The sequence below is a fragment of the Phascolarctos cinereus genome, unplaced genomic scaffold (genome assembly GCF_003287225.1).
Source record: "Phascolarctos cinereus isolate Bilbo 61053 unplaced genomic scaffold, phaCin_HiC Scaffold_4;HRSCAF=312, whole genome shotgun sequence".
Taxonomy (NCBI): Eukaryota; Metazoa; Chordata; class Mammalia; order Diprotodontia; family Phascolarctidae; genus Phascolarctos; species Phascolarctos cinereus.
The window spans coordinates 357,470,390-357,497,329 of record NW_027555847.1 but is presented as its reverse complement, the minus strand read 5'-3'; the positions used below and the strand labels follow the sequence as shown (position 1 = coordinate 357,497,329).

Here is a 26,940-nt window from a genome sequence, read left to right as displayed (position 1 = left end):
TAAAGCTACCCTAACCCTGACCCTCAAATCCTCATAAAACAGCTTCAATAAAAGCATATGATTAAGCATATGAGGTCACTAATGCTGTAAGAAAGTAAAATAACATAGTTTTAATTAAAATAGCAGATTATTATGATCTTAGTAATCTAAAGCCAAGAATAGCTTTCAACATGTAAAAATGGAAAAACAGAATAGTTCCTGGTCTTAGTATCCAGGGTTCAAGGCTAATTAATACATCAAGCTCAAAATACTCATATTCCAAGAAAAATAGGTGACTGGCTAGGAGTCTAATTTAAAATGATTGCAAACTATAATAGATAAACATTTGTCTAATTTGAAGTAAAAAAATCATGGAACACAGACAAAAACTGAAAGTTAAAGATTCTGTTAAGTTATCTCCTTTCTGCATCTAGTTGGTCATCTTCTAAAAGTTAGATACACTTTTTCTTGGACCTACCACTGGTCTTGTCTATTTTCTTTTGAAAAAGCATAGCTTCTGTCTATCAATGCTCATGGTGATGGCCATTTGTGTTCTCAACTTGTGCTCTCAACAAATACATTTATGTCCTGTATATTTGCGTATTAATAGCAGCTATTCACATTAGTAACAGATGAGCCTGGCAAACTGATTCCTTTTGCTTGTGTTTATTCTTTAGTTCCCAAAGCTAATTGAAAAACACCCAACAATATGCCTGCCTTGAATTTGCTATGAAAGCCAACAAGAAGAGCCTTACATTAAAAACAGCTTAGAGGCTCTCCAGGGATACAACGTATTAATTTTCTGATTGATGAAGATTAGCCAATTTAGTCTTTACCTGGAGGCAACACAGTTACAGTTTCTGGTGGCCCCTAAAGCAGCCAGAATCTTCCACCACAGCCAGATGACAAATGATTTTACTTTAACGTTCCTCAAGCTCCTCATTTAATTTTATCAGCTTTGCTTGTCACATACCTTTCTATTTTTTTTTTTTTTGGCATTGATTCTGGTCATGTTTCAAATAAAGGGGTAAGTGAAAATCAATCGCTAATGTGTAGCAAGCAAATAGCTGAATTTCTGATCTGTTGGTCAGAATTTGTTAGCCTGTTTTTGTGACTCTATCTCAGTACCTTGCGTGGTGGTGCTTCTAAAAAACAGAGAACTAATTTGGTCATAGAACACCTTAGGGCTTGGAATAAATTGGCTAAACCCAGACCCTAAACCAATATTTCTTTCTTTTCCTTCCTTCTTTTCCTCCCTCCCTCCCTCCCTCCCTCTCTCCCTTCCTTCCTTCCTTCCTTCCTTCCTTCCTTCCTTCCTTCCTTCCTTCCTTCCTTCCTTCCTTCCTTCCTTCCTTCTCCTTCTCTTCTCTCTCTGTGTCTCTCTCTGTCTCTCTGTCTCTCTCTCTCTCTTCCTCCCTCCCTTCTTTCCTTCCTTTTGGAGGCAATCGGGACTAAGTGACTCGTCCAGGGTCATACAGTTAGTGTCTGCGGCAACATTTATTTCTTTAGAGAAGATTTCTAGGCTACAGAGAGTTGGGGATAATTTCAAAGAAAATGAGTTACATTCATATAGAAACATGCCACACAGATTAAACAGACTAATTTAATATTTAATAATTTTTCAATTAACTTCAACAAGGAATTATCTATTATTAGTCTATTATGAGCTGGGTACCACAGGACCTAGGTCCTTGAATACAAAGACAAAAACAAAGCTCTGCCCTCAGTAAGTTTATTATATTCTACTGGATAGAAATCTTCTCAGATAAGTGTGTAAGTACGTACATATGTATGTATTTCATAGTGATTTCATTTGAACTCTCTCTATACCAATATAGATCAGCACCTTTGTGTATGTGAGTGTGTGTGGAATTTATAGTCCTTAGTCTTTGTCTCAGACGATCTATACACTTCTCCATTCTTTCTCTGCATCCATTGACTGACTTGCTGACTTGTATACAGTATGCGCAAAACCTATACAAATATTTGTATTCATCAGGACAGGAAGGTGGCACAGTGGATAGAGTGTTAGGCCTGGAGTCAGGAAGAGTTGAGTTCAAATGTGACCTCAGACACTTACTAGGTGGGCAAGTCACTTAACCTTATTTGCCTCACTTCCTCATCTGTAAAATGAGCTGGAGAAGGAAAACCCCAAAAGGGGTCGCAAAGAGTTAGACGTGACTGAAAAATGACTAAACAACACCAAAAATATAAGTAATTTCACAGATGGTAAGGAGAGCACTAACATCTGGAGGGGGCATTGAGATCAGGAAAGGTCTCTTAAAGAAGGCAACAATTCAGCTCTGGTTTGAAGGAAGCTAGGGATGCTGCTAGGCAGAGTTGAGGAAAGATAATATTCCAGTCAGGGAAGGAGCAGCTTTTACTAAGGCACTAAGGTAGGAGATGGAATGTTGTCAAATGAGATAATATTTATGAAGCACTTAGCACAGTGCCTGCCAACATATATAAATGCTATATAAATGTTAGGTATTATTGTTATTTCATGTGCTTTAGGAGGTTCACTGGCATCTACATTTTCCCATGAAGACTTTATTCACAGGGTATGGGGTCCTAGGTTTCTCAGAACACAGTAGGGGAAACAGTGCTTGAAAACACTTTTAGGTTCACATTTAGGCAAGATTGGAACAGGGTTTACCTGAGTAGGTGCTTACTAAACTTTAGCCCCAGGGCACATTCCATGACCCACATTGCCATCCTTCCAATTCTTTTCCCTTTCCCTACTGCCCTGCTGTTCCCTACCCCAAGAAATTGTACATGAATACTCTTAATCAAAGACCTGAATGAGAAGGTATGAGTCAGTAAGGATGCTGAAGCAGTGGGTAATGGCCCTTTGATTAGAAGTTTCATTCAATGGAAATCATTGCATATTAGCTGCCCGGGTGGGGGGAGGGGTGCAGGGGGTGGGCAGGGAATCTATCTCCACTGCCTGTCTCTCTAAACTGTTGCTCTTTGGAAATTTAGAGACTACGTTCTTGGTGGTTTTCGTGATAATAATGATAATAATAGTAACAACAATAATAACTCAGCTTTCCATGGCTATTTAAGATTTGCCAAAGTGCTTTCTTCACAATAACCCTTTGAGGTAGGTGCATGAATACTCTTAATCAAAGACTAAACCAGAAGGTATGAGTCAGTAAGGAGGCTGAAGCAGTGGGGTGTGGTGGCTCTTTGATAAGAAGGTTCATTCAATGGAAAGCATTGCATGCTAGGTGTGTGTATCTACTTTCTCTACCCTGCCAGCCTCTCTAAATGGCTGCTATTTGGAAATTTAGTGATTGTATTCTTGGTCCTTGTCATAACTACAATAACAAGAACAACTAAGTTTTTTTTTTACCACTATTTAAGATTTGCAAAGTGCTTTCATTACAATGACCCTTTGAAGCAGGTAATATAAGTATGCCTGATTCTTCCATCTAAAAACAATGAAGTTAAGGCTTGAGCAAGGCAAATGACTTGCTCAGCTTCACAGGCTAGTAGCATTACTTGGAATCAAGATTCAAAACTGGATCTCGCCTGATTTCCAGGTCCAAGCCTTTTCTGCAATGGCCTAGTCTTTTGACTAAACTCCAGTTTTGAGGCTTTTCTATCATCATTCTCATTTTCCTTCTACATTTTGGAGCAGCTAATCAACAAAAGGGCAGAACCAAGGTGGAGAAGGGAGGGAGTTCTGGTCCTTTGTACTTTTAATAGAAACTAGAGGAAGCGTGCTTTGAAAACTGAAAAAGTATTATATAAGTGCTAAGTATTATTATCATCATTATTCATCCAACCAGTAATTATGACAATAATACAAATTGTTACATTGCCAGTGATACCCCATCATTAGCTTCGCCACTTCGATAAATAATAATAAACAGGGAAGACATTCTTTCCCTCCATTTTCTTTCTCCTTTCCCTTTCTTTTACTTTCCCACGAATTCTCTTCTGTCTCCATTTTGTTATTTTCCTTTTATCTCTTTTTCCCAAATAGGTCTGGTTTGATCATCTTACACTTACTCCACTAGATTCCTATTCACTAAATACTTGACAGCTTGGCAATGTGTGTTTCTGAGTTGCTCCTTGGTAAGTCCCTGTAGCTTCAAATAGAATGCCATGAAGAGACCCCACAAAGCTGTTTCAATTTTTGGCCTATTTTGCCTTGCAAAAAAAAGTGAGAAATGAGGATGGATATGAAGGGGTGTGGGGCCAAGCTGAGATCTTTGCCTCTTGCTCCAAAAAGAATTTGGGTCCTATATGTCCCTATTTGTTGTGAACACTCCCACTTTATCAAGGAAGTCTCTAGTGTTCAACCGAGGCCATAATCCTATCAACTGGCCTTTCCTTATCAATCACCTACACCCAATCTCCCAGTTCTTTGTTACCCTAATTGAGTCTAGCTCTCCATTGTCTATTACCTGGCCTGGATGCTCCCCTGACCCCTTATTTCCCATCCTGGATCTCATCTAGACCCCATTTAATCTCCCAGTCTCTCCCATCAAGATTCTCCCAGGACCCTCCCCCAGTCACCCGAGCTTACTGGCCACTCCCACCAAGATACCCCTTCTCCCAGCCCCTCCTCCAGTCACCCCAAACTACTTGTCCAGTCCTAGATCCGTCCCACAGTCTTCTGAATATAAGATCCATCCTGGCCACCATTTAGGGGCTGAGACTTCCTCATGCCCACTCGTTCTTATGAGTGTCACAAATGTTTAGGTTCCTTAAAAGTCTGGCCAATATGGCTGATCTTTAATTAACCTTGTCTGTGGCTAAAAGAAGGCTTGGGTAGGATTCATTCAGGCAGGACCCACATGTCATGATTTTGGAGTCCCAGGACCCCTAATATCTAAACCTCAAAAGATGGTACTGGATCAAAGTGTAGATGAATGGAATAATTACTTTTGCATGTCATGTCATCATACTTTGAAGGAAGCCATGGTCAATTGTCAATAAATAATTTACTATGGGAACCAAAGAACTAATAGATAATATTCATTTATTTTCTGATCATAGATCTTACTTTTTAATGAATAAAGACTATGAAGCAACCAGACTGAAATGTGGAAAGCTAGCAAATTTCAGAGTTATGAGTATCAGTTTTAGTGATCAGAAGTCCCTTTTACCATGTAGTTAGTGAAGGTATGAGACCACTGAACTGAAATCACGATTCAGATCCTGAAATTAGAGAATGATTCTCATTCTTAACTAGCCTTTTCTGCATCTCGTCTATCATTTGCTCTTCCCCAAATTAAGTACCAGAATATTTGTTATGGCATCAGGGAATGCCAGCATTGGTATAATGTGGGCAGAATCCTTAGAACTCTTACTCAGCTATCCTTGTCTTTAGCCCAGGAGAGTTAAAGAGGAATGATGTGAAGGTAATAGGATCTGGGCTGTGGCCACTGATAAATGTGAGGGTTTGGGAGTTCAATTTATTTCAGGTAAGGATAAGAAGATTTGGAACTGGAAGCCCAGGAATCACGGTAAATTTCCAGGCAACTTGACCATAGTTAAAGCCTCTGTCATTTGGAGGTCAGAGTACTCTTACAGAGTCAGCAAGATGTGCCTCCATTTTCTAGGTGCCTGGTCATAGATGTAGAGCTGAAAAGAACATTACAAAAAAAAAAAACAACCCTCATTTTATAGAATGGGCACTGAAGACTAGTGGCTTGCCCAGAGTGACACAGCTGGTAAATGTCTGAGGCTAGATTTGAACTAGGTCTTCTGGAGAACAAACAAACTTGTAAACAAACAAACCCTAGCAAAGATATCTGTTCCAACTTTCGTCCCACTCCCTACCTCCTTTTACCCTTCCAAACTTGACTTTGGGTCAGAAAAGTAAGAGGCACCCAAAATGCAAGGGATGGGGGTTGGGGCTGGATTCTTCATACAAATAGTATCCCCCTCCTGAAGAAACTCTTCCCGATGAGGGCCTGGCACTCACCCAGAAAGGTGCTGGACCCGAGATCCAGAGAAATCTTGCTCAATTTCCAGTCAGGGCACACAAAAACATGGTGATTTCCCCTGGGGCAAGCAGTAAGCCCAGGGGAGCTGTGCCACCTGTATTCTTGCCCGAACTCAGAAGGGCAGGGGGCTGAGTTTGCCAGGCTCTCTGTGCCTGGTGGGGCTTGTGCTTGGCTCTGAACATTGTCAGTGGCCAGTTTGAGCAGCATTAATGAGTAGCAAAGTATTTGCTGATTATCCCTTGGCAAGCTGACTCTTCAAGCGGACGAATATTTGCCTTGTGATATAGAAGAGCCTCTCTTAAAAACTAAACAAAACAAAAGCACATATGTACAATTCATGTTCCCCCAGCTGCTAAACCACATCTGTGGGTGCTGGAGGTGTACTTTGCAGTTGTAGGGGTTGTTTGTGGGTTTCGTTTTGCATTTTGTTTTGCTGATCACCTGAAACAAGCAAACAACCAGATTGGAAACAGCCGTGCTTTCAGTAGAGCAAAAACTATGGGACAGAGGAGGAGCAGGTGTGGGGAAAGGAACCCAGGAGTCCATATTCCTTGCTTAGTGAGTGTCACATTCTTAATGAATACTTATTTCCACACTTGCTGGGACTACAGCACCTCATTAGGCTGCATTGGGCTGTTTCTCCTCTTGGGTAATAGGTTCTACATTCCCTCACCCCCCTCAGCCAGGATCTGTCTCTTTGAAGGGGTGGGGGCAGAAAGTCAACACTTGTGCTGTAGGGTCCCTGAGGCTTGTCCACATCCTACACAAATCCAAGGGAACAAATTTGTATCACAAAAGTTCTGTAGAGTGAGAAGTCTGGTTACAGTATCAAGGCAAAGTTAATGGGGCTTTCCTTGGTTCAACGTAAGTGGTGGATTTGTCCCTGAGTATGATTTTTTGGGGTGAGTGGGGGGAGTGATCTCATTCCTATTCCTCTTACCCCCCTTCTAATCCACATATACTCTCCATATATCACAGCAAATAGAAACGCTTTCCTGGTTCTCATATTGGACAAAGAAAAGAAGAACAGAAGGAACTATGTCTTCAAGCGAGCTCCTAAGGTCACTACGAAATGAAAAAACTTTCTACCTTCAAGCTGTACTTGCTTTGGAATGATGACTGGGTTCTTGAAACCTGAAGAGTGTTACAGAAGAAAGTGACCAGAGTGGGGGAAAGTTCTCGGGGTCATATCTCATAATGATTGACCGGAATTAGAGACATTTACCCCAAGAAGAGGAGACTTGTGTATGGGGTTGTGGAGAGGAGCAAGATCTGAAAGGTTTTCACACAGAACAGGGATTCATCTTTTTTTGTTTGGCCCAGGAAGGAAGAACTGGGAGAAGTGGGTGGTGAAGAAGCTTCAGTGAGGGAGATTTCAGTCTGATATATGGAAAATTTCCTAACAATTAGAGTTATCTAAAAGAAGAATGGGCCATGTTAGGAGGGGATTCCTCTTCATTGGAGAGCTTTGCCAGAAGGCTAAACGACCACTTGTTAGGCAGGCAGGTATTTCAGAGGATGCTCTTATTTGGGTGAAGTTGAGTTAGATATCTGGACTCTGTGGTCACTCCCAAAACTGAGATTTTTTGATGCTCTGCCTCAGGCATAATTTTTTTCCCATTTAGTTCCTTTTAAAATATCCAAGTCTCTGATTAGTAGTTTATAAGAGGCTTTGTTTAAAAATGGTGGCAACTTAAAATTTTTTAAAATTGATTTGGTTGCATAATCTTATAGTACAGTTGATAAAGGTCTAGACTAGAAGTCAGAAAGACTTGGGTTCAAATCACACCTCTCACACATACAAGTCACTCCACTTTTAAGGACCTCAGTCAATACCCTCAAATGATATTACAGGGAAGTTGCCAATCCGTATCCTGGGAGGAGCCTCCATACAAAGGAGCTGTCCACATCAATGAGATGGCGTGTGTATGTGTGTATCTGTATGTATATATAGGTGTGTATGTATAGATGTATGAGCCCATATACAAGATTATAGGAAAGTATATGTGGTATGTATATATGTATATGTAAATAAATACATATGTGTATATACATACATATATACTCACACATTTGTGTGACCACAGGTATATATGTATATATGTGTGTGTGTGTATGTGTTCACATTGTATATACACATTATTTAATCAAGAACAATAATTTATATAGTTTATATTTCTGAGCTTGGGGCATTCACCTATCTACTACCCCACCTACTATGACCCCGTGGCTTTCTCTGACTCTCCATTCCCTGGGGAACACAATATTATACTTCCAATTGGAAAAATTTAAATGAGTCCTGAAAATGTGATGTGACAAAAACCTGATTTGTTATATTCAACTACTTAATAATAATAGCTAGTGTTTATGTAGTGCTCAGATAATGTGCTAAGTGCTTTACAATTATTATCTCATTTGACCCTCACAACAATCTTGGGAGGTAGGTGCTCTTATCATGCCCATTTTATAGATGAGGAAACTGAGACAAATAGAGGGTAAGTGATTTCCCAGGGTCATATGGGAAAGTAACTAAGGCTGGATTTGAACACAGGTCTTCTTGACTCTAGGCGTAGGGCTCTATCCACTAGCTGCAAAACCAAAGTCATCTCCCAAGCGAGTCTATAAGCCATCATCTGATATACCAAGCATATAAATTCCCTTCTAATTTTCCCAAGAGAGCAGCATGACTACAGATCCAGTCTCAGGGCCAGGAAGATCTTGGTTTAAGACCTGACTCTGTCATATACTAGCAATGTGACTGTGGGTAAATTACCTAACCTTTTGGTGCCTGAGGCAACTCTGTAAGACTACAAGCATTAGAGTCATTTGATTTATTAGGGGAGTTTTCCTTCTGGGAATTCTCTATACCAATGAAATTACAGGTCCAGACTAGAACATACAATTTTCTAAGCACTATGGGTCCCCCCAGTATCAGAACCAAATAAAACAACAACTGATATCTATGTCGTCAGGTTTTTGACTATTCAAAAAAAATGATAGCAACCGTTGAAGCAGGCATCTTAATTAAATATTGGGACAGTCATATGTGAACATGGAATATTCCAAACTCACATAAAGGCAAATGCCTCTATTGTGGTAGTGGAAAATCACCTTATTCATAGGATTGGGTACAGGGCCAAATCTTTCATTTTTTTGACCTGAGAATATAAACTTTGCAAGCACATAGCTTTTCTGATTTTGCACCATAGGGCTGCCTCTTGAAATATGGTGGTAATCATTACATCTCAAGGTAAATAGACATGACAGGAAATGTCTTTTGTGAAGTACATTAACACAGAATTTCTTTGTTTTTGATCCAAGAAAAAAAAAAGTCTTTTAGCAAGAGGAGTGAGAAAAATAATAGTCTCAGATAACGTAAGGCTAGTCAAGGTAAATTGTACCTTAGCGTTCTTCAATTGAGTGGGAGGGATTGATTGGCTGGGAGTTCTGGAGTTTACATGGACTGTTTTGTGGTCGCATTTTAATTCCAGACCTGGCTTTGCTGATATAAACTGATACAACAAAATCATTTAACTATTTCGCTCTGTTCCTTCCTTATAAACAGTCACTCTTGTTCGTAAATCATGGAGACAATCATTCCAGTGTCAGTATATTAAGCTGCCAGGTCCTTGGACATGATCTAGTCTGACCCAGATCTAATCTTCTTTACAAAGCTCATGACAGAGGGTCATTTAGCTTCCACTTGAAGACTTCCATATTGACTATTTACACTTTGGGACAGGTCTAACGACTGGGATTTGTTTTTTTTCCTTCCATATATCAAGCCCAAACTAGCCTCTGTAACTTCTCATTGGTTCTAATTTTTCCCCCTTGGTATCATGTCTAATTTCTGTTTCACATGATAATCCTTTAAATTCAAGAAGACATCTGTCATGTCTCCCCTAAATCTTTAATTATCCAAGTTAAACTTCCTCAGTTTCTTCACCATCTTGGCCAGCCTTTCTCTGGTCACAAGCCAGTTTATTAATATGCTTCCAAAAATGTGGAGCCTAAAAATGAATACAATGCTCTATCCACTAGCTGCCAAGTCGAAGTTGGGGTCTGACCTGGGCAGAGCATGGCAGCACTGCCACCTTTTAGCAACCTGTACAAAACACAGCTATTAAAGGAGGCTAATAGTTCATGAGCTCTTTTGGCTGCTACGTCACACTGCAGATTCTTATTAGTTTTGCAGCTCACAGGTCTCAGGCATTTTCACATCAACTGTTGTCTAAATGTATCTTCCCTGGACTTGTTTTTTGAACCCAAATGTAGGACTTTACTCCCTATTAAATTTTTTTAAAATTAGAAACTTGACACACATCAACAAAATGATCATTTTCACATAAAAAGAAAGTGAAGCCATGAATCTCTATTAACATGCAACTTGTTTTAAAAATACATACTAAACTTTACACCTTACTACCAGAACTTCCCTGCCTGTCTGAGTTCCCTCCCAAACCTCCTTCTGTTCTCTTCTGTGTACTGTATTTTAAAACATTTCATTGACATTCTTTTCTTTTTTTGGGGGGGTGGCATCCATCACTATCATTTCCTCCCCTGTTCCCCCATAACTCTCTCCCACATTCTGATTGAATTTCATCTTATTAGATTCAGTCTATCTTTCTAGTCTGTCAAGGTCTTTTTGGATCTCATTTCTATCATCCAATGTACCAGATACTCCTTTGAGCTTGTCATCAACAGATTTATCTCAGTCACTGATAAAAACTGTTGAACAAGGCTGAGGAAAGAACCATATATCCCTCCACTAAAGACCCCTCTGGGTTGATATCAATCAATTAATTGCCACTTTGGGGACCATTTATTCAGTTAATTCTAATTCAACCTAACTCTACATAATGCGGCTTATACATCTTTGTCCTGTCCCTAAAATTATTGTAAGAGACTTTGTCAAATGCCTCACTGAAAGCTTGTTATATATCCCCCTTGGTCTAATAATTTAGAAACCCTGCTTTTAAAAAATAGAAATGAGGTTAGTCTGGCATGACCTGTTTTTGATGAAAGTGTGCTGGCTCTTTGCAATCACTTTGCAATCTTTGCTTCCTTGTGTAAACTTTCACAAACCATCCTTCCAATAATGCATTCTAGAATTTTGCCAAGAATTGAAATCAGGCTCACTAGTCTATTGTTAGAACAATTTACCTTTGTTCCTTTTAAAAGAATCAGGGTGACATTTTCTCTTTTCCAGTCCTGATGTACCACTACCATTCTCCAAAATTATTTAAAAAATCAATGACGGTGGCTCAGCTATAACACCCACATTTTTTTCCTTAGCCGAAGTTATAATTTGTTTGGGTCTGGTAACAGGGGAACTAAGTGCTTTCTTGAGTTTGCATTGTCTGGAAGTTATTTTTTGTTCTATCCTTCACAATCTGAAGATCATTATCCTTTGTAGAGAAAACAGAAACAAATTGAATAGTTCTGCTTTCTCTTTTTCCTATATTAACCTCCTCCTGTTCTTACTAACCAGAAGCCAAACCTTGTGATCTTTCTCTTACCCCCATAATAGTTTTACAAAACCTTTTAATCATTTAAAGACTTTTTTGATTCTTTTTATAACACCTTGTCATTCTCTTGTATTTATTCTCAGCTTCCTCTCCTCTCTTTTATCTCATATATGGGCTTTTAAAATTTGAGTTTCTCTGTGAACTCCCTAGACAACCAATCAACAAACATTTATTGAATGCCTACTATGTATCGGGCATCTAGTCATTTTTCTTCCAACTTATAATTACTTATGACTACCTTACCAAAATTTCATTCTTGAAGCCTCTCATGACTCTTTAGCCAATTTCCTTTTTAGAGCCTCAGGTCTCTCTAACCTATCTCAAAATCTTTTGAAATTCACTCTTCTGAAGTATAGTTACATGTCAGACTATGCCAGGCATTAATTATCACAAATCCTGAGATGGCACGATCACTTCCTTCAAAGATTTTTGTCTTTTCTGTAGTAGTAAACCATTTTTCCTCTGTCAAAATTAGGTTGAGAAATAGCAGGTCTGCTTTGTTACTTTTTCCACCTCCTGAAAAATGGAATCATCAGCAAGGAAAGCCAAAATTAATAAACTTCTGATTTTTTCAAAGACACCTTCAATGAATGTGTAGGTAGTTATTTATCTGTGACAGATATGAGATCTATGTTAGGAAAGTGTCATGTAACATCTCCAGCTGACCTGGTGGCCTAGAAAATGCTCTCACAACACTATACCTTCTTTTTTTCCCCCATCTTCTAACTCTCAGTAAATATTTACTATCACATTTCATTCTTCCCCCTTTTGTAAGTTCATGGATCTTTGCACTAGTGAATAAATAACTTCTTGATGTGCAATGATACCCTACTACTTCTTTTAAAATTCTTCCTTTTGAACTAGGTATATTCTTCCATTCCTGAAGCCCAGTCATGAATTATATCCTACCACAGCTAGGGATACTTATAAGAACACATTTACCTTGTCATGTTAATATAGCCATCACATCTGTCTCACTTTATTATCTGTACTCTATGTAAAATATAAGATCACAGGTATTATTTCTGCCCTTCATCCTCATCATTGTTTTCTATGAATTACTGAGTACTTTTATTGCTATTATAAGTAAAGGGGAATGTAATTTTCTTCTTAGTTAAGAAAGGAATTTAAGATATGTAAAACTACTATTCTGCTTTTCAATTAAGAATAGAGAATATGCCACTCTATTCAATAAAAGTAGCAAATAACTTCGGTCTTTTATTAGGATCAGTTGAGAGAGAAAGAAGAGTAAGAAGAGAGAGAAAAAAGAAGGAAGAAAAAGGGGAAAAAAGGGTGATAGGGACAAATACATTGATAAAGTTTGCCATCAGGAACTTCTCTTGTTTCCCTTAATCCTCATGGAATTGTGGTCTGCTACTCTCTAGATTGGTTTCACCTAGGAATTGGTTGCCACAGGAACACGAAAGAATTAAAGAAAGCTAACACTGGGATAGCAGAAAGCCTTAACTTAAGGCTCACTGAATTCTAACACTTTTTTCTTCTGTCCTGCTTGCCAACCTCCTGGCTTTTGATCACTTGCTTGGATTTTGGATGACTCTGCCCAGGTGACGCTGTGGTCACACCTGCGGGCAGCCAAGGTACTCACCTGGCCCTAACTTATTGCTGGTCTTTTTGTTCTGACACAGACACTTACAAGTATTGAACACTGTGTTACTGACCTCCAGTCTTCCAAAGGATGCTAGAATTCAGCCATGCTGCCAGCCTCCTACCGTAGCTAATAAGGCCAATGTACCTGACATCTAGGGCTGTTGGTTGTCTATGGGGTGTTGAGGCAGTGATAACTGGACAAAGCAAGACAGAGAAACAGGCAGAAAAAAGACTGTTCTGTGAAAAACCATATTCTGAATAGTGACGCTGGTTGAGTCACTGTTAGACAATCAATAATTTTTTAAAAAATCAATTATAAATACCCTATTGACTAAAGCATGAAAGTAGATATAATAGAAATGGTGCTGTCTTTGAAACCAGAAGACCTGGGTTCAAATCCTACTTGTGATACTATCTGGGTAAACTTTGGCATGGTGTCTCATTTCTCTCAGCCTCAGTTTCTTTATCTGTTGAAATGGAGGAGAGGTGAACTAGATGATCTCCAAAATCTCTTCTAAAAGTTTTTGGGATAACCCAAGTTCCCCACAAAACAAAATAAAGAAGAACATTCTATCCTCTTGATCCCTTCCTTCCCATTCTGAAGGGCACCTGTAGTAAAGGTTTGATTGTAGACGCTTAGGTGCATTTACTCCTTCCAGCCACTAGGGGACTACATAAGCACATTTAACAAATAATTCTTTATGATTCACTACAGCACTGGGGAAAAACTGGCTCATTAATCTTCTGATTTAATCAAATAAGCAAGAAGAATTATCCTGAATCTCTATTACTCTGAATGCTTTTAGTTTCAGTTCATGATCCTCTTACTGCTCAGCCTAGAATAATCCTTTTAAACAGTTGTGAGAAGTATGAATGGCCTTCTAATACCAATTTGTCAGTATTACTATGAATCTGCAATGGAATTTGGAATGATACAGTTATCATTCCAAAGGGTCAGTCATCCCTAAGGAAACAGTCTTTGTAATGGATTGAGCAGCTCCTCCAGCCATCTGAATCACCAGTGGATAATACTAGCCATAACAATCATAACTGAATGAAAAGGTCTCTTTCAACTTGATTGGTCAGGATTTCACATTTTTCTATTTGTTCTTCATTACTTTTCAATGGGTTTACTGATTTGGAAAGAATTCTGCATGTTACTAAAATGTATCAAGCTCTGCCTTGAGTTTACTTTACGGTTTAGGCCATTTGAAAACAAAATGGTAGCATTTCAAAATTTTAGAAGGTAGACCTTTTGGAAACATTTAATGGATTTCAGTGAGGTTTGGTTGACGGACAGTGACAGAGACATGTAGGTAGATGGTAGTTAAAATGCTAGTATTGCCCCAGTTAGTACATTGAGGAAAGGACGGCATAGTTCACAGAACCAATAATAATGCTGCACATGTTCACATTTGAAATTCGGTTCAATTTGACATTTATAAAATACCTACTATGTACAAACCGTTGTGCTAAGTTACTTCTGCTTAGAAGGAGGAGGAGGAGTAACACACACACACACACATAAGATAATTTGTGAAGAGAGAGAGAACTTCACAGTTAATGGGACCAGGAAGGCTTCTCTTGGAAAGTGACATCTGAACTGAGTCTTGAAAGAAACAAAGGTAGATAGGAGGCCTTTCAGGCATGGGGGATAGTGTGTTTGAGAGCACAAAGATGGAGATGGAATGCTGTGTTTGGAACAAAGCTAATAATCCTATTTGGCTGGAAAATGGACTGCATGAAGGAGAGTAACATACAATAGATCTGGAAAGGTCAATGAAAGTCAGATTGTGGAGGTCTTTAAATGCCATGCCAAGCAGTTTGTATTCCATCCAAGAGACAACTGAGAGCCACTGAAGGTTTTTGTGGAGGATAGTGAGCATGTCAGACCCATGCCCTAGGAATATTATTTTGGCAAAAATATGGCAGATGGATTGGAGAGGGAAGAGAGTAGAAGTTGGGAGAAAAATATAAGGCTGTCATAGTAGTCTAAGTGAGAAATGTTGAGGGCCTGAACAGGAGTGGTGGCCCTTAGAGTGTAGAGAATGGGACAGATGCAAGAGAGATTGTGGAGAAAGAATTGACAAGATTTGTCAATGGATTAGATGGCAGTGATGGCATGGGTAGAGTTGGGAATGACTCTAGGATTGTAAACCTAGGTGACTAGAAGAATAGTGGTGCCTTAATGGAAATATGAAAATTTGGAGAAAGAGGGACAGGTTGGGCGATAGGAATAGAAAATGTATTCATCTTGGGACATGTTAAGTTTGAGATGCTAGAGGAACTTTTGTGTACACGTACCCATCAGGCAGCTGGCCGTGTGGGACTGAGGTTCAAGAGAGCAATTAGGGGTGGAAATAATAAATGTCAGCTCTCTACTGCTCAGTTCTTTCATTTTTGGTAAGTGACCAAGTTCAGATTTTTTTTGGGGGAACTTAATCCAACCCATGGCAAACCTATTCAGGCCTGGAAAAGATCAGTCTGGGGAGAAAAAGACTTCTTAACAAGTGAGATTTATTGGGGGAATTGTAGTGCTAAGGGCACTGAAAGAATAGCATGTCTGTCCAAAGAAGGTGAAATGAAGTCTCTGTCATTTAGTGTTTTCTCTCATGGCCAAAGTTATTTGGTTAATATGACATTAGAATTTAAAACGTTTAAAAATCTGGATATTACAAATGGACAGAAAGATCCAAAAGCACAATCCTTCCTTCCTCAGGTTGTGGCCCAAGGATTAAGCTTCCTGCGGGCATTCCCTCCTGATTGAAAGGCCTTTTTGGATGGAAGAAAATGGTGAGACGAGGCCCTGGGCAAGCTCGATGTGTTTGACAGGCAAACTCAGCCAACCAGCTGGGTCATTTGGGGCAACTCTTACGCCACCTATTACCGTGCTGCAATTAGCATTGGGTGGCTCTCCTCCAAGTTTCTCAGAGAACCATGAAGTCTTGAATGGTTGTTTGGGCCTTAAAAGTCTATAAGGAACACAATTAAATGAGGGGAAGTAATATGATTGGTGAAATTCAAGTTGGCGACAATCTGATCTTGCTATATGTTATAGAACATCAATATATTTGTTCCCATCCATTTTTATCCAGATATTCAGCATGAGGCAGGGATAGCTTCCATCTACTCAGTTCTAGAATGTGCTATGATGAAAGATATATGTTCAATGGGCCTTATATTTATTTCACTTCCCAAGCCAAAATTGAAGTGAATACAGTATATGTATGTGTCAGGGCTTAAGGCGTGGGAATAAGAAATAGGAGGAACATAAAATTGAGTAGAGGTAACTTTCCCTGTTTTTCAGAAGCCACAAAAGAGGAACTAGAGTTCCAGGAATAAACAAACAGAAAAAGAGCAATGGAAACACTGAATCTCTCAAATTACATATGTATATTCTTTACTAGCCCAGTAGGGAAACTAATGAATATATTAGAAGAATATCCTTCATCTCTTTTGGATTCACAATAAAATATGCAGCATGTCATTACAATCAGGAGCTCTGGATGAAAAAAAAGCAAAAACAAAAACCAAACCAGTCCTAGTGCCTTATCTGACGATCACATAAAATTGATATCATGAACATTTGATGCTAAGTTACTGAGAGCTCCTTTATCTGACAGCTCTTAATATGTCTGTCTGTTTTTCTAATACCAGGAGCTGAAGCATCCAATTGACACGAGGGTCATTCAACAAAGGAAGAAACAAAATTGGGAAGAAAAGAGGAATTTTCTTCCTTTGCTCCTCTTCCACCACCACAGTATGACAAACGCTGGAAGCATCTAATTTAAGTCAGTTGCAATATTGGATTACAGCCTTATTTTCAGGTTAAAATTATCTATGTATGTATGCCTCTCTCCCACTTAATATTTACTTTTGTAAACAACATAAGCAATTGATTAAGAGCTAAGAAAACATGCACTAGACTTCTGCTGTAACCTAGCTTGTAATTTGTACGGATGTGGGTAAGCCACGGGTCGGATCTTGTCCCTCCCAAACATAGTTATGGCCTGATGTGATAGTACCATTCTCCAGTGTTGCTCCATGGTATGGCTTCTTACAGCTCCCAGAGTTAGAGAAATCTTCTGTTTGTGCTTCCTTAGTTTAGGCGTTAATATTTTCCTCACTAGATGATAACAACAACTGACAAATAAAGATTGAATGGAAAGGGCCCCATTTCAATGGGAGGAGTCAGAATTTCAGCTAAAGAAAACTAGTTTCTTTGTGTGGTGTGTGTTTGCGCAGTCTTTAGATTCTAAGAGCATTACTGTTTTGAGTGCCTACTATTCGCCCCTCCTACAAGGTACTTGGAAGACAAGATCTGCCATGAAAACTGACAATCAAGGTTTGTAGCCTGGTAGCCAGGACTGCAACTAGATTCTAATTGATTTTGGAAATCATGCTTTCTAAAAGTGGATAGAAACTTTCTGTGATTAACTGAAAGTTTAAAAAAAAATAGAAAGTCAGCAGGCATCATTGGGAAAGTCATTTTATTGTTTAGTTTCTTCCCCCAATCATAATTTGCAGGGCAAGTCAAGAGCCTTGAATTTTGTCCATGCTCAGTAAGCATGTGATAATGATGATGTGAGACAGCTTGGCATACCAGGAAGAACACTGGATGCAGAGTCCCAAGGCCTTGGTCTTAACCACAGATTCAGGACTTAAGAGAACCTCAGCTGCTTCATCTTTAGAATGGGAATGATGATACTTGTGTTCCATACCTCACTGGCTTGGTGTGAGAAGAAAATGAGACCACGTATGTAAACATTTTGCGAACTATCAAGCTTTCTATTGGTCAGAGATGATGAAGAGATAATAATAATAGCAACAGCTAGCATTTACATGGCAGTGTAATGTTTCCAAAGCACTTTACAAATAGTATCTCATTTGATCCTCACAATGACCCTAGGGGTGTGGGGGTGGGGTTATTATCTGCATTTTACATAAGAGGAAACAGAGACGGGTGGAGGTGAAGTGGCCGGCTCAGGATCACACACTGCTGTGTTCATGGCTAGATTTGAAGTCTGGAGTCTTTTTGCCTTCAGGTCCGGTGCTCACTCTACCCTACTACCTTCTCCATCAAATCAGAGCCTGCCGATTGACCTGGAGTTGGGTGATGCAGGCTTTCTACCAAACAAAGGTCATTTTTATTTTCTTGCTGACATAGCCAGCTCATTGGACTTTTGAAGTCTGTTGAATTGAAAGACATTTTCCAAAAGGCCAGTTCTCTGTTTCTGTCCAAGAACATGGCGGTGTAAAGCAGATTGAATCAGACTAAATAAGGTTTCCTGAAGTCACTTCCAGCTCGTAGATCTATGCTTCTCCAGTGTAGGCCAGAGTCTCCAGCAATGGAAATCTTTCATACCTTTGGGAAGACACAGTTCCTCACCTCTAGACACCTACATGCCAAAGGAAAACAGTATAGACTTGGACAGTATAATAAGGCCCTTGGCCCCAAACACCGTATATACTCCTGAGAGTAGTTGAGGGATAGAGAAAATCTGAGACAAATGCTATGTTGCCTATGGTTTAAGGTGCTTTTAAAACCTTAAAATAACTTGTGGAAGTGAATATTGAAAACTAAAAATAAATAAATTTATATTTAAAAAAGCCCCTTAAAACAGTTTAATAATTTGATTCTTGAAGTGTGGTGGAAACTACACTGGATATTGAGACAGAGGACCTGGGTTTGAATCCTGATTCTGTCACTTACTACTTGTATGACCCTAGACAAGTCAATAACTTCTCTGGGCTTTGTTTTCTCAGCTGCAAAATAGGGCAGTGGGACAAGATGATCTCTAATGGTCCTTTTAACTGTAAGCCTATGATGTATAAGCATTTCTTTTTGGATTGGACCTATGATAACCCATGTAGATCAGCACCTTCTCTGAAACTAACAGTCTTAGAGAATTTCCTGGAATACTGAGAAGTGACTTGTCCAGGGTCACCCAGCCAGTACGCAGCAGAGGGCAGAACTTCAATCTCTCTCTCTCTCTCTCTATATATATATATATATATATATATACACACACACACACACACATATATATATACCTGTATATATGTGTATATATATATATATACATACACATATATACACATATATACATATATATAATAATAATTATTATTTTTTGGTGGGGAGAGAACACTAAAGATGGTAGGACGTGGGTTCAAGGAAGGGCTCCTTTAGTTCCTGGTGCTTGAGTAATGCCTTGAAGAAAGCTAGGGATTCCAAGAGTCTGGGGAGAGGAAGGAGAACATTCCAGACATATGTGGCAGCCTGTATAAAGGCAAGGAATTGGGACTTGGAAAATCATGTACAAGGATTAAAAACTGTCGGGACAGTTTGGCTGGCATGTCAAGCGTGTGGGTGGGAGTTATGTGGAATCAGCCTGAGAACAGAGATGGCAGCCAGATTGTGCAAGACTTGAAATGTCAAATAAACTTTATCCTAGAGGCAGCAGGGAGCCACTGAACCTTCTTGAGCTTCATTTTCAGATATGGATTGCAATTACTGGACAACCTCTGAAGCTCCTTCGATTTCTGAAAATCTGTGATTCTGTTCTAGGCAAGAACACAGTCTGTGTCCTTGTGGACCTCAGAGTCCAATGGTCTGTGGTTTCAAAATAATTTGTTCTCCCTCTTCTTTGGGGAGTGGAGCCTTAAGCTTAAAGGATCCATGATTTCAAAAAGAATGTTCTTTTGTAAGCCAAAATTAAATTCAGGCAAACTTCATCCATTTTTCTCTTGAAGGAGATGTTAACAGCCAGAGGTTTTAGCACTTTTTGCTCAAATGGAGGCTGAATGGTAACAAGACTGAAATTAGTTGAGAGCTTTTGTCTACAAGGCATATTCAAGGTCAACTGAGGAAAGTGCTTTTCTTCAAATGATAACAAAAAAAAGTGATAAAACCAAAAATTGGGATGGAAAAATTATAACATTCTTTTTGCAAGTGCAGAAGAAATTAAAATTATTCTGTGAGTTTCTGAAAAGGAGGCTTGGTTTATACTTAAATACATATTAGCTACTAAGAAAAACCAGAAAACCAAATATATCTCATTTAGGAGGAAGACTGGGAAAATAGGGAGAATTCACTAGAAATTTAATTTGTCAGTTTAAGGATATTTTTTTTGGGAGGGGGAGGATGAGGTTCCAGTTCTATAGGTTCAAGATGTTTTGGTTAAGTACTACGTAAATCAAATGGCTAAAGGAAAATTACCTAGCTAATCTAATGAACACTGATAGTCATCATAGGCCATTTAGAGCCTCCCACAGTTTTATAAAAATTGTTTTCCCTTGAGTAATTATTGTGATTTTTCATGAGATAGAATATTGGTCCAACATGTGACACAATCTATAAATGTGAGTAGATGACTTCCAAGGTGACAAGGCCATGTACCCACGGTGCTAGGCTAAGGAGTGAGTCTCTTAAAGAATGTCTGAGAATTGGTACTATCCAATATGACATCTTTCCTTCCTTCCTTCCTTCCTTCCTTCCTTCTTTCCTTCCTTCCTTCCTTCCTTCCTTCCTTCCTTCCTTCCTTCCTTCCTTCCTTCCTTCCTTCCTTCCTTCCTTCCTTCCTTCCATCATTTATACAATATATGTGCATAATATAATATGCACATACATTGTCAGTAAAGGGGTAGATTGATTTGTCTCTTCCTTTTACATGTGGAACAGAGTGGGCTATTCTACAGGTTGCCATGATAATGGTCTGGGAGAGGGTAGGCTGATTCCCTGAACATCATTACTGATAACAGAGCAAAAGAAAAGTTGTGTTAATTTGCATTTCATCATAACCTGTTTTCTGGACATTTTAGCTAGTCTGCAAAGACATAAATTTGGCTTCAATTTAGGTAACACTTCCAAACAATTTGAGCCATCCAAAAGTAGAAAAGAGCTACTTTGGGCTGCATTCAGTTCTCCCTCATCGGAGGCATTCAAGAATTGACTGGATGGCCATATTTCAGGTATGTTGTAATGGGGACTCCTTTGGGGGTACAGTTTGTACTAGATGGCTGCTGAGGTGACTTCTAACTTTGAAACTGTGATATGGAAATATTCTTATTTTAAAATCATAATAAAAGAATTAGATTCAAGAAGCCAGAATGTTTTAGGATATTAAAATACTAGTTATAAATGTTTGTGTATGTATATTTGCATAAATAGATTATATATATACAAAAATGCACATATATGCATGCATGTATAAAAATGTACATATGTGCAAATTCATTTGACCTTATTATATGAAGGTGACCCTATGGGTAATGTTTAGGACTTGTCTAGACAGGTACTTGTTAAAGGACCAACACTAAATCACATTACTCTTCTGACCGAGTATATAACATTTATAATCCTTATTGACTGGCTATAAAATAACTATAATTTTTAGAGAGCAGAACTTCGTATTGACATTTTGCATACTAGTTAGTTTATGTCTGGTTTACCTCAAAAGATCCAGATACTCATTCTTTTGGGTCTTGAGTTATCTGTTCTGTATCTACTCACATATTTACTTGTAGCTTTAGAAAGGTTTGTCTTTGGCCTCCTTTTTGGCAAAGGTCTCACTGGCTTACTCAGCAAACTAAAAACAGTGATAAGAATGATATGAACATGATTCCTTCTCCTGAATTTACCCTGCATTTGTTTTGTATACATTTTTATTTGTGTTTATTTTTCACCAGTAAGAACATAAGCTCATTGAGGGCAGGCACTATTTCTTTTTTGTATCTTTATCTCTGGCACCTAGAAAAGGACCTGGCAATAGGGCTTAATATTTTGACCTCAACAAATGCTTGTTGATTGGCTAATTGATTGATCTGGCTGTTTCCTAGCATTTGCATTTGATCCACAAAAGACATACTGTATCAGTTCCATCTTGCCCAATAGACTGTCTTTGATGATCACCTCAAGGAAGGCAAGTTTGCCCTCTGTGATGTCACCTGAAAGGGTTTGGGGTGGGGGATGATGATGATTCTCTTAGCGTATGATGATATTATTATCTATAGACTTATCTAATCCCTCTGGAAGCTATTTTCATATTTTTTCAATATGTTCCATGGGTAGTGTTCTCTTTTATTTTCCTAAGACTACTTTCAAACATTGAATTGCCCTCAACTCTTAGCTGATTTGGCAAATACCCCAAAGAATAATGCGTCATCTTCTGAATGAATAAGCTAAAGAATTGCTGCTTGGCCAAAGTCACCCATTGAACCCACTGCCAAATCAAACACCCCGACCTGGATTCTGTTTATTATGATCACCATTTGTTCTTTTCTACCAGTCTTTCTGAGCAGGGACTGATGATTGTTTTAGGGTTGCCTAATTGAAATACAATTTTCTAATATAATTTTTAATGAAATGGAAACTGTCCAGAAACAGCATTACTGTTGCTTTTTTGGTTTGTTTTACCATCTTTCCTTTCTTTCTTCCTTCTTTCCTTATAATATATACATATATTATATATGTAATATAGAATATCATGTATTTTATATACAATTCAAATTTTATATATAATATATACAAATAAGCTATTATGACAAAAGACATTATCAAAGGAATATATGACTGAATAACAATGACGATGATAAAATGATGGATAACGATGTTAAAAAATATGATTCGGGATAGATCTTCTATGGGGAAAATGTAAATAAGAAATACACACAGTGAAAATAGATTACATTTTGCTTTTATGGAGAGAAGGTGCCCATGCCAATAGATTCATAGAACCAAGCACCAACGTTCTGAGAGAACTTAGCCAGAAACAGTTTTCAGCTTATTTGTTTACAGAGGAGGCACAAAAAAAGTTTCTATAAGCAGCCAGCCACCATCTTACTGATTGAGTTTTATATTATTTTCTATGTGTTAGCTAGAAAAACAGCATCAATAACCTTCCAGGGCACAGCTACTCAGATCTGATCTCTGATGGGGTGGATAACCAAGCAAATGGAAGAGTTGTGCTTCAGGTTGAGATAAAGGTTTTGAAGGGGGCATTCCTATGGAGTTAATTTAGATTTTGGATATTCTTCCATCTCATAGAACCACAACTCCTGAGACCAGCCTGTCAGGGTTTCCTCTGCTGGAGGTATTTATCAACTAGCTCACTGCTTTTCTTAAGATCATGAGAGATTAAAGGAATCTCTGAAGAAAATTAGGTTTAAGAGAAAATGGTAATTGCAAAACTGCCCAACTAGAAGTTATGGAATTTACCACCAGGTTATCTCAAGGATAAGATTCTAATTACACAATAAGCAAAAAAAAAAAAGCAGTATGATTTTTATTCCGGTCACATGGTTTAATTTCAATGTTTGCCAGTTATGTTGCATCCTGAGAATTTCTATGCCCTTCGGAGGATAGATTGTTGGTTTAGTGATTTCTTTTCCCTATGTTCCTGCTTATGTTGCTCTGGGTATTGTTAACCAGTGTTTTATGGCACAGCAGATACCTTGTCCCAGTGGGCGGCCAGTGCCATACTCTGTGCCCCATATTCTTAATCTGCCCTGCTGGCTTGCTCTATTCACAAGAAAGGCAACTGATAATGAGATCCTTAACTTCCATAAAGAGTCTGGCTGGGAGATTTTAGAATCAATCACAATGACAGAAGAGCCGGAAATATTTTTATTGGTTTTGGTGACATCTTTTGAGGATCCCTTGGGATATATCACAATCAGACTTCCTGAAGGAAAAGACAAAGTTTGATCTCCAAGTCTAGGATAATAAAATCATCACATTGCCCAGACTGGCAGAAAGCAATAGTTTTTGAAAGGAAAGAGGACAAAAAAGAGAGCTTTAAATGGTCCAAGTGTTATTGACTCTTAACAGACCTAGAAAGGAACCACTGTGGTCTCCTATCATCAGTTCGGCATCTAAAGATTTGAAATGTTGTATTCCAGTTTAATTTCTATGTAAGATTATCAATCTAGAGCTGGAATGGAACTCAGAGGCTATCTCTTCCGACTCCCCCATTTCACAGGTGAAGAGACTAAGGCCTGGGTATAATAAGTAAATTAAGGTCACATAAGTGGTAAGCATCAAAGGAAGGATTTGAACCCTGGTTGTTTGACTCCAGAGTTAATGCCCTTTCTTTTATACTAGGCTGCCTCTTTACATCTATAGAGAACATGTAGCACTTAATATATGAAGAGGGTGCCAATGAAGCACCATTAGTAAGATATGTTTTTTTGTTTTGAGCAGCTGTGTGACATGGCAGCCAGAGAAAGCTAATTGGATCTTTGGAAGTGCCCAGAGACAGAATGTCCAGGTCAACTTAGGGAAGTACTAGTACCCCTCTGCTCTGCCCTGGTCACTGCACCTGAAGTATTACGTCCAATGCTGGGTGTTGCACTTTAGGAAGAGCTATTGACAAACTGAAGTACGACCAGGATAGTGAGGGGATTGCAAACAATGCCATCTGAAGCATCTAGGTGGTGCAGTAGATAGAGCATTAGATGTGGAGTCAAGAAGTCCTGAGTTCAAATCTGTCTTCAGACACTTATTAGCTTTGTGATCCCGGGGCAAGTCACTTAACCCACTATGCCTCAGTGTCCTTATCTGTAAAATGGGGATAATAATAGCTCCTACATCCCAAAGTTGTTATGAAGATCACATAACATAATATTTATAAAGCATATGAGAGACCTTAAAACACTGTATAAATGTCAGTTATTATTATTGTCATTATTATGAAAATCACCTGAAAAATATTAGCTTGGAGAAGAGCTTAGAAATTGGGGCAGCTAGGTGGCGCAGTGGATAGAGCACTGGCCCTGAATTGAGGAGTACCCAAGTTCAAATCTGGCCTCAGACACATAACACTTACTAGCTGTGTGACCATGAGCAAGTCACTTAACCCCATTGCCTAACTAAAAAAAAACAAAACCAAACAAAAAACCCCCAAAATGATAGCTATGTTCAAGAATTTAAAGACATGCAAAAGAGGTATTAGTCATGTTCTGCTTGGTCCCAAAGGGCAGAACAACAAACAACAGGCAAAAGTTTAATAGAGTAGGTATTTCTTGGTCTAATGTAAGAAAAGTAATATGTGTAAAATGTATGAAGTACTTTGTAAACCTTAAAGTAATATATAGATGGATATTTTTATTATTATTATCATTACTAATATAAGAAAAAAAACTTCCTAACAATGAATGCTAACTAAAAAAGAATGAGTTATCCGTTGCTATATGTTATTCTCTATCTCTTAACTAGAAAAACATCATCAGTAAGCCTTCTAGAGCACAGCTATTCAGAACATATATGAAGGGGAGGTCTCCAAATGGAGGCTGAAAGACTGCTTGTACTTTAAACAGTACTTTAGAGAGAAGTCCTGCTTAGTTATGGGTTGGACTAGATGATATTTGAGGTCTTTTTCAACTGAGTTTCTGTGGGTTCCTGTGTTTTTCAAATCATGTGATGGATTTACACTGATTCATCCACACTCCTACTGCGATTCTTGTGACTGGTGCACATGTGAAGTCCAGTGGAAGTTAATAAAGCTAACTGACCAATTCAGAAAGTCCTCAGGTTAAAGTCTGAAGCTCTAACTGATTCATACAACTGGCCTCACATCTATATTCATAAATTCATATAGCTACTGAACAAAGCAAAACCACTTTAAGATAGTCATATGAGAAAAGATGACTGAATTAGTGAATTAAAGTTATACTTACACTTCTTTTTTTGGGGGGGTTTGGGGGAAGTGAGGCAATTGGGGTTAAGTGACTTGCCCAGAGTCACACAGCTAGTGAGTGTTATGAGGTCAGATTTGAACTCAGGTCCTCCTGAATCCAGGGCCAGTACTTGATCCACTGGGCCACCTAGCTGCCCCTTCCATTTTTTTTTAAGTGGAGCCAATGGAAGCTAATATATTTACACTTCTGTTGTTAATACTAGTTTCTTAGCAATTTGGAACTATGTCCAAAGGGCTATAAAACTGTGTATACCCTTTGATCCTGCAATACCTCTACTGAGTCTATATCCCAAAGACAAAAAACAGAAGGAGGAGAAAGGACTTATTTATACAAAAATATTTATAGCATCTCTTTTTGTAGTGGCTAAGAATTGGAAATTGAAGGGGTGACCATCAATTAAGGAATGGCTAAACAAGCCATAAACAATCATACTGTGGTGTGATTGTGATGGAATATTATTATGTTATAAGAAATAACGAGCAGGATGATTTCAGAAAACCTGCAAAGACATCATCTGATGCAAAGTGAAGTAAGCACAGCCAGGAGAACATTGTACACAGTAGTAGCAATACTGTACTAAGAATTGTGAATGACTTAGCTATTCTCAGCGATACAGTGATCTAAGACAATCCCAAAGGATTAATGATAAAGTAAACTATCCACCTCCAGAGAAAGAATTACATTGTTTGAATACATACTGAAGCATGCTATTTCTCTCTCTCTCTCTCTGAATCTTCTTATACAAAATGACTAATATGAAAATGTTCTACATGGTTGTGCATGGATAGCCTATATCTGATTGATTGCCATCTCAGGGAGGGAGGGAAGGAGGACTAGAATTTGGAACACAAAACTTTATTTAAAAAAAGCAAATGTTGAAAAATTGTTTTAACATGTAATTGGGGAAAATAAAATATTATATATTAAAAAATTTACAGGAGATTAAAACATAGATGTGCCTGAAAAAAATACTAGTTTCTTCTTTCAGTAAAAGTTTCCCTCTTGTTGAGGGCCATTCCTGAATTAAAATAAAATTCCGCACTATATTTCATAGGGCAGCATGGCATAAGGAACAGAGGGATGACCTAGTCACCCCTAGACTAGGAAAGACCTAGTCCTATCTTGATTCATTTTGACTGGGTGACCCCGAGTAGTAGTTTAAT

General features: G+C 38.5%; 1 protein-coding gene and 1 long non-coding RNA gene across 3 annotated transcripts in view; one reads left to right on the top strand and one right to left on the bottom strand.

Moving 5' to 3' along the window:
• Positions 1-26,940, bottom strand: part of PRLR (prolactin receptor) — a 227,347-nt gene that overhangs the window by 97,306 nt on the left and 103,101 nt on the right.
• Positions 14,027-17,275, top strand: LOC110214631 (uncharacterized). 2 transcript variants are annotated; one of them, XR_002326314.1, is made up of 3 exons: positions 14,027-14,140; positions 15,798-15,871; positions 16,736-17,275. It is a non-coding gene; the product is annotated as an uncharacterized LOC110214631 (long non-coding RNA). The 2 variants fall into 2 exon arrangements; XR_002326313.1 differs by having other exon boundaries at positions 14,027-14,159.